The sequence below is a fragment of the Phyllobates terribilis genome, unplaced genomic scaffold (genome assembly GCF_046119375.1).
Source record: "Phyllobates terribilis strain yellow unplaced genomic scaffold, ASM4611937v1 Scaffold_3__8_contigs__length_932513732, whole genome shotgun sequence".
Lineage (NCBI taxonomy): Eukaryota > Metazoa > Chordata > Amphibia > Anura > Dendrobatidae > Phyllobates > Phyllobates terribilis.
Window position 1 is genome coordinate 918,538,897 of NW_027362763.1, and position 10,339 is coordinate 918,549,235.

The 10,339-nt window shown below is 38.5% G+C and overlaps 1 long non-coding RNA gene across 1 annotated transcript in view; it reads left to right on the forward strand.

Moving 5' to 3' along the window:
* The window catches only part of LOC141258394 (uncharacterized), a 132,724-nt gene extending 129,708 nt beyond the window's left edge, over positions 1-3,016 (forward strand). Inside the window, exon 3 of the long non-coding RNA XR_012318318.1 lies at positions 2,761-3,016. This is a non-coding gene — a long non-coding RNA (uncharacterized lncRNA). The remainder of the gene's footprint in view (positions 1-2,760) is intronic.
* The last annotated feature ends 7,323 nt before the right edge of the window (positions 3,017-10,339 follow it).

Consider the following 10,339-nt stretch of genomic DNA (forward strand, 5'->3'; position numbering starts at 1 on the left):
TGATGGGCACACTTTTAGGCAGTGACCTGGGTGTCAGAGATGCTTCCAGGGGTCTTCCCCATGCTGTTCCCATGTCTTTTCAGCACTGTATGCATGTGTCACACAGCACATGGCCAGATAAGTTTGTAAAATGTTAAAATGACATTTCCCGGTGAATGCATTTGTCACGGTTGAAAGCAATACAAAAGTGCAAAAACGCATAAAAAATGCTACTTGTGAACATAGCCCAAGGTGTGGAGGAGTACTTTTGTTTTTAGTCATTTATTTTACCTTTTACACAAGTCTTTACCCTGGAAGGAAGTTCCTTAACATATTTCGCAGGAAAGCACTTTCAGTTTAGTTTTTGAACGTTTTCTTGTAAAAGTGGCTTAATACCTCTGACCACGTTGTTTACAGCAGTGACCTGGGGGTCAGATATGCTTCCTGGAGTGATGTCCATGCTGTCCCCATGTCTTTTGAGCACTGTCGCTATCGTTTTGGGCACTTTTTAGGCTTTCTACAGACTGCTGGGGGTGCCGCCGCAAAAATGCTCGGGTCTCCCATAGACTAATATTGGGCTCTTTGCTCGGGTCGAGCACCCGAGTATCACAGTGAGCTCGGCCCCAGCTTCGAGCACCCGAGCATTTTAGTGCTCGCTCAACACTAGTAGCGAGCACTTGCGCTCCAGACTAATGATAACTTATTCAATATGATGACCTAATGTTATCAAATTCTGTGTCGCACCTCTGGGTTCAAAATGTTCACTATACTCCTTGATAAAATTCTTGAGGTGTCTAGTTTACAAAATGGGGTCACTTCTGGGGGGTTTCCACTAGTTAGGTGCGTCAGGGGCTCTCCAAAAGCAACATGGCGTCCGCTAATTTTTAAGCAAATTTTACATTCAAAAAGTCAAATGGCACTCCTTCCCTTCCGAACCCTGCCGTGCGCCCAAAGAATGTTTTTTCCCCACATATCAGGTATTGGCTTACTCATGAGAAATTGCACAACAAATTGCATGGTGCAATTTCTCCTTTTACCCTTATGAAAATGCAAAATTGGAGGCTGAAAAACATTTTTGTTGGGAAAATGTGAAAATTTTATTTTTACGGCTCAATGTTCTAAATTTCTGTGAAGCACCTGGGGGTTCAAGGTGCTCACCACATATCTAGATAAGTCCCCTGAGGGGTCTAGTTTCCAAAATGGTGTCACTTGTGGGGGTTTCCACTATTTAGGCGCATCAGGGGCTCTCCAAACGTGACACAGTGTCCGATCTCAATTCCAGCCAATTTTGCGTTCAAAAAGTCACACAGTGCTTCTTCCCTTTTGATCAGATCAGCTGTCATGTGTGGGGAAAGATTCATCAAAGACGGGAACACGACCTTGGACGTACCTAAACGTCCAAGGTTGTGAAAGTGGGTTAAACTCCTGAATTCATGTTATTTGATATATCTGTTTTTATTCATTTTGGATTAATTTTTCTGTTGTCCATATTTGTCCTTTTAAGCTTACTAGGTCCCATAATATTCTTAATATTAATTCCACTGAAAAATGCAATGCTTGATTCTGCTGGAATCAATTCATTTAGTATCAGGTCTTTTTTAATAGATACCAATATTTTTTAAGAACATTTCTGATGGTTTATTTCCTTTATTATAAGATGTAATAAAATTTAATTTCCAGCGATTATTCTTTTGATCAACATTAGTTTTATTGGTTTTTGGTTTTAAGATTTTTTTTTTGGGAGGTGTTATTCCTAAAGATACAATCATTCTGGGTTATAATTATATTTTTTTGATAGGCTGCTTTTATCATTTTTTTGGATATCTTTTCTCAGAGAACCTTTTTTTCAGATTTTTGATTGAGTCGTGTAATGTTGTACAATTTCTCCTAATGAGACAAAATTGACAAAGGGGCATTTTTATTTTCCATTTAGGGAAATGTGCACTGTAAAAATCTAAACTTTCATTTCCACCCACAGATTTAAAATGTGTTTTTGTCATATTCAACCTATTTTCATGGACTAACTTTAAGTCCCAGAACATAGTAATTACCACAGAGATATTAACAGTAAAAGATATTCCTAACTCATTTTTATTTAGTGCTTCAATAAAGTGGGAAGCTTCTGAGGGGATACCGCACCAAATGATAAAAAGATCGCCAATATACGGCCAATAATATTTAATCTGGTTGCATATTGTAGATTTTTACAGTGCACATTTCTCCAAATGGAAAAGAAGTGTTCCTCTTAGTCAATTTTGTCCCATTATGAGAAATTTTACTAAAACAGAAGATTACATGACTCAATGAAAAACTCTAAAAAAAGGTTTTATGAGAAAAGATATCCAAATAAAAATGATAGAGGCAGCTTCCGATGCATTTAGCATACAACTAGTTCAAGCTATCTCAGTATTAAATGGACAACACTTTCCTTGCTCTTATGTACCTCATCGACTTCCGTCAAATCTATCTCTCAAATATTCAAAAGCTTTTCTCTTTATCTCGGCTATGTAAAATGTAGGTAATCTTTACATTCACAGGTGTTTAATGTTATATATTGTTGTCTCATAATACTAATGTTTCATGCATATATTTTTATCTTATTTTTACATCCTTCTTGTTGAATGGCAGCTCTGCCTACTCAATCATGTAGATGGATATATATAAGCTTATTGTATTAACTAAGGAAGGCTGGATACAGCTAAGACATGTTGTGGTTTTAATAAATGTTTTTATTTTATTTTTTATGGTGATTCTGTCACTTACTACTTTTATTCTCTGCAGGAGTGCTTATCATCTGGTCTTTCACTCCCAATCACGCTCTGCTGGAACGCTTTGGAGGAAATTCCTGCAGTATACCAGGTCGGCTACACCCTTTTGATACGCTTCTCACATATGCGCATATAGAGTTGTGCCCTACTTGCACAAGTTTATCAGGTGGGAAGTTTCTCTTCTTATTATGGTCACATCAAGTTTAATCAAAGTACGTTCAGATATCTACTGTATATCTTTCCTAACACTATGAGACATCTCACATACGAGGGTCAGTCAATAAGTAATGCCTCCTATTTTTTTTTCTCCTTTTAATTGGCAAGAAATTCAAATGCAATTACATAGGTTGAAAACCACAACATTAACGATTAATTTGTCACTTTTCAATATAATCTCCATCCATTTCCACAGTCTTGGTCCACCGTTTAACAAGGGCATGTATTCCAGCATGGTAAAAAGCATTCTTGGGACCCACCGTGCACAAACTTTTCTGTATCCCAGTTGTCCAATAATTTTCATCACACTGCCTTTACTGAGGCAGATAATGCCACACAATTCATCTGCAGTCACCCGGCGGTCAAGACGAATGATGTCATCAACTCGCTGAATGTTGCTTGGAGTCACTGCGGTTACTGGCCTGCCACTCCGCATTTTGTCAGCCAACGGTGATGGCCCTTCAGCTGTGTTACAGCGACGAACCCATCGTCTAAGAGTACTGACATCCACTGTTCCATCACCGTACACATTTTTCAGTCTGTCATGAATTCGAATGGACGTTTCACCTTCTGCATGCAAGAATTCAATCACAGAACGTTGTCTAATACGAACATCGATGTCAGCCATTTGGAAACGGATACAGTCCTGCCACCTGTTGGAGCAGGAAGTTGCAATTGCTGTGGATTGGAGAAGAAGGTTTGAGGAATTGTGCCAAATTCGAATATTTAACATAACTACCTTATTTAAGGAGAAAAAAAATAGGAGGCATTACTTATTGACTGACCCTCGTATATGCATTTCAAAATGTTACACCTGTCTAAATACTAATCCTACAGTCTCATTGGATTTTCCAGCAAAGAAATTGTCTAACAAAAAGTTGACAACTGCATAACTGTGGAGAACCAAAACAAAAGTTTCAATATATCCTTGTTAATCCAGCACATATCCTGAATAAGGGAATTAAATAGTCTCAAAAAGCTACAAAGATGTGAATGTAATGTTTGGAACAAATTATTGCAATGAAATGTGTTGCAACATATTAAACATAAAAGGGCTGTTTTTCACCCACAGTCATATGAGTGTTTGATCACAATGTTTCTTAACAGAGGCAGTGATAGCCATCATATGTGTTTGCTTACTTACTTATGACCATGTTATATTTCAGTTTTCTTTTTTAATAAATTTGCAAAAAATTCTACATTTCTGTTTTTTTCAGTCAAGATGGGGTGCAGAGTGTACTTTAATGAGGAAAAATCTATCTATCTATCTAAACAGAAAAAATCAGGCAGCACGCCAGTTCAAGGAAAAATTGTGGACTTTAATCCAGCATCAAGTGGTGCAACGTTTCGACCTCACAACTGGCGTGCTGCCTGATTTTTTCCATTTATATATTTTGCGTTGGACAATCGCATTACTTAGGAAGTATTGCACCCAAAATCTGTTTAAGGTTGTGCTGTTGTCTGTCTTTTCTATCTATCTATCTATCTATCTATCTATCTATCTATCTATCTATCTATCTATCTATCTATCTATCTTGATAAAGGCTGTATACACAGCCGAAAAATATGGGCTAATATAGTCCTATTTTTCGCACTGAAAAACTATTGTAGTCCTGCCTGCTTTTTGATCTCTATTGTTGCAAATGAATACTTGTGGGGTGGGGAGGCCTTGCATCCTAAATTCATTACTTTTTGGTGCTGTTTAGTGTTGAGCGAGTATGTTCTATTAACCCTTTCGGCGAGTATGCTCAGGCCGAGCTCCGAGTATTTACAGCTGCTCGGTGATGCGTTTGAATCGCTCCCGTGTGCATGATTTGCGGCTGTTTGACAGTTTTATTACATGTGAGAAATGTCTATTTCTTACACATTCCTCACATGTAATAAAACTGTCAAACAGTTGCAAATCATGCACACGGGAGCGATTCAACCATATCACCGAGCAGCTATAAATACTCGGACAGAACATACTCGCTCAACCCTGCTGCTGTTCCATTTTTTTGAACTATCTATCTGTCTATTCATATCTATCTATCCATCCATATCTATCTATCTATCCATATCTATCTATCATCTATCTATCTATCTATCTATCTATCTATCTATCTATCTATCTATCTATCCATATCTATTCATCCATCTATATGTTATCTATCTTTCCATCTATTATCTATTCATCAATTTATTATCTATCCATTAGTGTTGAGCGAGCATGCTCGACACTGCTCGTTACTCGCCCGAGCATCTCACCACTCGGGATGTTCGGCGAGCACCGAGCATTTCCGGGTTACTCGGGCGGGAGCTCGGGTCTCCGCCCTGCACATTTGGAGCTCTTTACAGAGCCAATGAACATGCAGGGATTGCCAGCCAGTCACTGTAATTCCGCAGCCATGTTGTTTGTGGGCATTACACTGATTGGCTGGCCGCACAGCGTCACCTCAAGTATTTAAATCCGGGTGCTGACTTCTTGGACACAGTTGCTCCGGATCAGACAGTGTAGGGTCAGTGCTGCTGAACTAGGGAGAAATTTATCCTGTGAAATAGTTAGTGTAGGGTCTCTAAAGCCTGCCAAATCAAACAAACAGTCCTTCTCAGGACTAATATCCATCCCAGATATCAGGCAGGCTGGCTGTATAGGAAACGCAGTGGTTATACCAGCAAACGCTGCATTACAGTCCTGTGTGCTCCTGTTGGTCAAATTGCTAGACTTATCAGCCGGTCTTAGGGGCCAGGAAAAATCCTTTTTTTTTCATCTAAATCCCTTTTTTTTTCCCTCAGTCAGACTGTACAAATACCTATTAACCTTTTGGTATATCCCCCCCCCCAAAAAAAAAAAAAAATTGAGTGTGTCTGTGACTGTTCAGACACCAATATATCTGTTTAAAAGAGTCTGGTGTAGGCCAGAGAAATAGAACTGTGGTTTTTCAGTTTCGTGGGTCAAATCTCTGTATTATCCTGCTTTTGGCATTTTTTGCTGTAAAAAAAAACTGTAATAGTGTCTCCCTGACTGGTCAGACACCAGTATATCTGTTTAAAAGATTCTGGTGTACGCCACATAACTATAACTGTGGTTTTGCAGTTCCACGGGTCAAATCTCTGTATTATACTGATCTTAGAATTTTTTGCCGAAAAAAAAAAACCTGTAATAGTGTCTCCCTGACTGGTCAGACACCAATATATCTGTATAAAAGAGTCTGCTGTAGGCCAGAGAACTATAACTGTGGTTTTGCAGTTCCATGGGTCAAATCTCTGTATTATCCTGCTTTTGGCATTTTTTGCCATTAAAAAAAACAGTAATAGGGTCTCCCTGACTGGTCAGACACCAATATATCTTTTTAAAAGATTCTGGTGTACGCCACATAACTATAACTGTGGTTTTGCAGTTCCATGGGTCAAATCTCTGTACTATCTTGCTTTTGGCATTTTTTGCCATAAAAACAAACTGTAATAGTGTCTCCCTGACTGGTCAGACACCAATATATCTGTTTAAAAGAGTCTTGTGTAGGCCAGAGAAATAGAACTATGGTTTTGCAGTTCCACGGGTCAAATCTCTGTATTATCCTGCTTTTGGCATTTTTTGCCGTAAAAAAAAACCTGTAATAGTGTCTCCCTGACTGGTCAGACACCAATATATCTGTTTAAAAGAGTCTGGTGTAGGCCAGAGAAATAGAACTGTGGTTTTGCAGTTCCACGGGTCAAATCTCTGTATTATTCTGCTTTTGGCATTTTTTGCCGTAAAAAAAAACTGTAACAGTGTCTCCCTAACTGGTCAGACACCATTATATCTGTTTAAAAGAGTCTGGTGTAGGCCACAAAACTATAACTGAGGTTTTGCAGTTTCACTGGTCAAATCTCTGTATTATCCTGCTTTTGGCATTTTTTGCCATAAAAAAAACAGTAATAGTGTCTCCCTGACTGGTCAGACACCAATATATCTGTTTAAAAGATTCTGGTGTATGCCACATAACTATAACTGTGGTTTTGCAGTTCCACGGGTCAAACCTCTGTATTATCCTGCTTTTGGCATTTTTTGCCGTAAAAAAAACTGTAATAGTATCTCCCTGACTGGTCAGACACCAATATATTTGTTTAAAAGAGTCTGGTGTAGGCCAGAGAAATAGGACTGTGGTTTTGACGTTCCACGGGTCAAATCTCTGTATTATCCTGCTTTTGGCATTTTTTGCCCTAAAAAAAAACTGTAATAGTGTCTCCCTGACTGGTCAGACACCAATATATCTGTTTAAAAGCTTCTGGTGTATGCCACATAACTATAATTGTGGTTTTGCAGTTCCACAGGTTAAATCTCTGTATTATCCTGCTTTTGGCATTTTTTGCTATAAAAAAAACAGTAATAGTGTCTCCCTGACTGGTCAGACACCAATATATCTGTTTAAAAGATTCTGGTGTACGCCACATAACTATAACTGTGGTTTTGCAGTTCCACGGGTCAAATCTCTGTACTATCTTGCTTTTGGCATTTTTTGCCGTAAAAAAACTGTAATAGTGTCTCCCTGACTGGTCAGACACCAATATATCTGTTTAAAAGAGTCTGGTGTAGGCCAGAGAAATAGAACTGTGGTTTTGCAGTTCCACGGGTCAAATCTCTGTATTATCCTGCTTTTGGCATTTTTTGCCATAAAAAAAACTGTAATAGTGTCTCCCTGACTGGTCAGACACCAATATATCTGTTTAAAAGAGTCTTGTGTAGGCCACATAACTATAACTGTGGTTTTGCAGTTCCACGGGTCAAATCTCTGTATTATCCAGCTTTTTGCATTTTTTGCCGTAAAAAAAAACTGTAATATTGTCTCCCTGACTGGTCAGACACCAATATATCTGTTTAAAAGATTCTGGTGTACGCCACATAACTATAACTGTGGTTTTGCAGTTCCATGGGTCAAATCTCTGTATTATCCTGCTTTTGGCATTTTTTTGTGGTAAAAAAAAACAGTAATAGTGTCTCCCTGACTGGCCAGACACCAATATATCTGTTTAAAAGATTCTGGTGTACGCCACATAAGTATAACTGTGGTTTTGCAGTTCCATGGGTAAAATCTCTGTATTATCCTGCTTTTGGCATTTTTTGCCGCAAAAAAAACAGTAATAGCGTCTCCCTGACTGGTCAGACACCAATATATCTGTTTAAAAGAGTCTTGTGTAGGCCAGAGAAATCGAACTGTGGTTTTGCAGTTCCACGGGTCAAATCTCTGTATTATCCTGCTTTTTGGCATTTTTTGCCATAAAAAAAACAGTAATAGTGTCTCCCTGACTGGTCAGACACCAATGTATCTGTTTAAAAGATTCTGGTGTATGCCACATGACTATAATTGTGTTTTTGCAGTTCCACGGGTCAAATCTCTGTATTATCCTGCTTTTGGCATTTTTTGCCATAAAAAAAACCCGTAATAGTGTCTCCCTGACTTGTCAGACACCAATATATCTGTTTAAAAGATTCTGGTGTACGCCACATAACTATAACTGTGGTTTTGCAATTCCACGGGTCAAATCTCTGTGCTATCTTGCCATAAAAAAAAACTGTAATAGTATCTCCCTGACTGGTCAGACACCAATATATCTGTTTAAAAGAATCTGATGTAGGCCAGAGAAATAGAACTGTGGTTTTGCAGTTCCACGGGTCAAATCTCTGTATTATCCTGCTTTTGGCATTTTTTGTGGTAAAAAAAAACAGTAATAGTGTCTCCCTGACTGGCCAGACACCAATATATCTGTTTAAAAGATTCTGGTGTATGCCACATAACTATAACTGTGGTTTTGCAGTTCCACGGGTCAAATCTCTGTATTATCCTGCTTTTGGCATTTTTTGCCATAAAAAAAACTGTAATAGTATCTCCCTGACTGGTCAGACACCAATATATCTGTTTAAAAGAGTCTGGTGTAGGCCAGAGAAATAGGACTGTGGTTTTGCAGTTCCACGGGTCAAATCTCGGTATTATCCTGCTTTTGGCATTTTTTGCCGCAAAAAAAACTGTAATAGTGTCTCCCTGACTGGTCAGACACCAATATATCTGTTTAAAAGAGTCTTGTGCAGGCCAGAGAAATAGAACTGTGGTTTTGTAGTTCCACGGGTCAAATCTCTGTATTATTCTGCTTTTTGTATTTTTTGCCATAAAAATAACAGTAATAGTGTCTCCCTGACTGGTCAGACACCAATATATCTGTTTAAAAGATTCTCGTGTACGCCACATAACTATAACTGTGGTTTTGCAGTTCCACGGGTCAAATCTCTGTATTATCCTGCTTTTGGCATTTTTTGCCGTAAAAAAACCTGTAATAGTATCTCCCTGACTGGTCAGACACCAATATATCTGTTTAAAAGAGTCTGGTGTAGGCCAGAGAAATAGGACTGTGGTTTTGCAGTTCCACGGGTCAAATCTCTGTATTATCCTGCTTTTGGCATTTTTTGCCCTAAAAAAAACTGTAATAGTGTCTCCCTGACTGGTCAGACACCAATATATCTGTTTAAAAGATTCTGGTGTACGCCACATAACTATAACTGTGGTTTTGCAGTTCCACGGGTCAAATCTCTGTACAATCTCGCTTTTGGCATTTTTTGCCATAAAAAAAACTGTAATAGTGTCTCCCTGACTGGTCAGACACCAATATATCTGTTTAAAAGAGTCTGGTGTAGGCCAGAGAAATAAAACTGTGGTTTTGCAGTTCCACTGGTCAAATCTCTGTATTATCCTGCTTTTGGCATTTTTTGCTATAAAAAAACTGTAATAGTGTCTCCCTGACTGGTCAGACACCAATATATCTGTTTAAAAGAGTCTGGTCTAGGCCACATAACTATAACTGTGGTTTTGCAGTTCCACGGGTCAAATCTCTGTATTATCCTGCTTTTTGCATTTTTTGCCGTAAAAAAAACTGTAATAGTGTCTCCCTGACTGGTCAGACACCAATATATCTGTTTAAAAGATTCTGGTGTACGCCACATAACTATAACTGTGGTTTTGCAGTTCCATGGGTCAAATCTCTGTATTATCCTGCTTTTGGCATTTTTTGTGGTAAAAAAAAACAGTAATAGTGTCTCCCTGACTTGCCAGACACCAATATATCTGTTTAAAAGATTCTGGTGTATGCCACATACTTATAACTGTGGTTTTGCAGTTCCGCGGGTCAAATCTCTGTATTATCCTGCTTTTGGTATTTTTTGCCATAAAAAAAACTGTAATAGTGTCTCCCTGACTGGTCAGACACCAATATATCTGTTTAAAAGATTCTGGTGTACGCCACATAACTATAACTGTGGTTTTGCAGTTCCACGGGTCAAATCTCTGTATTATCCTGCTTTTTACATTTTTTGCCGTAAAAAAAACTGTAATAGTGTCTCCCTGACTGGTCAGACACCAATATATCTG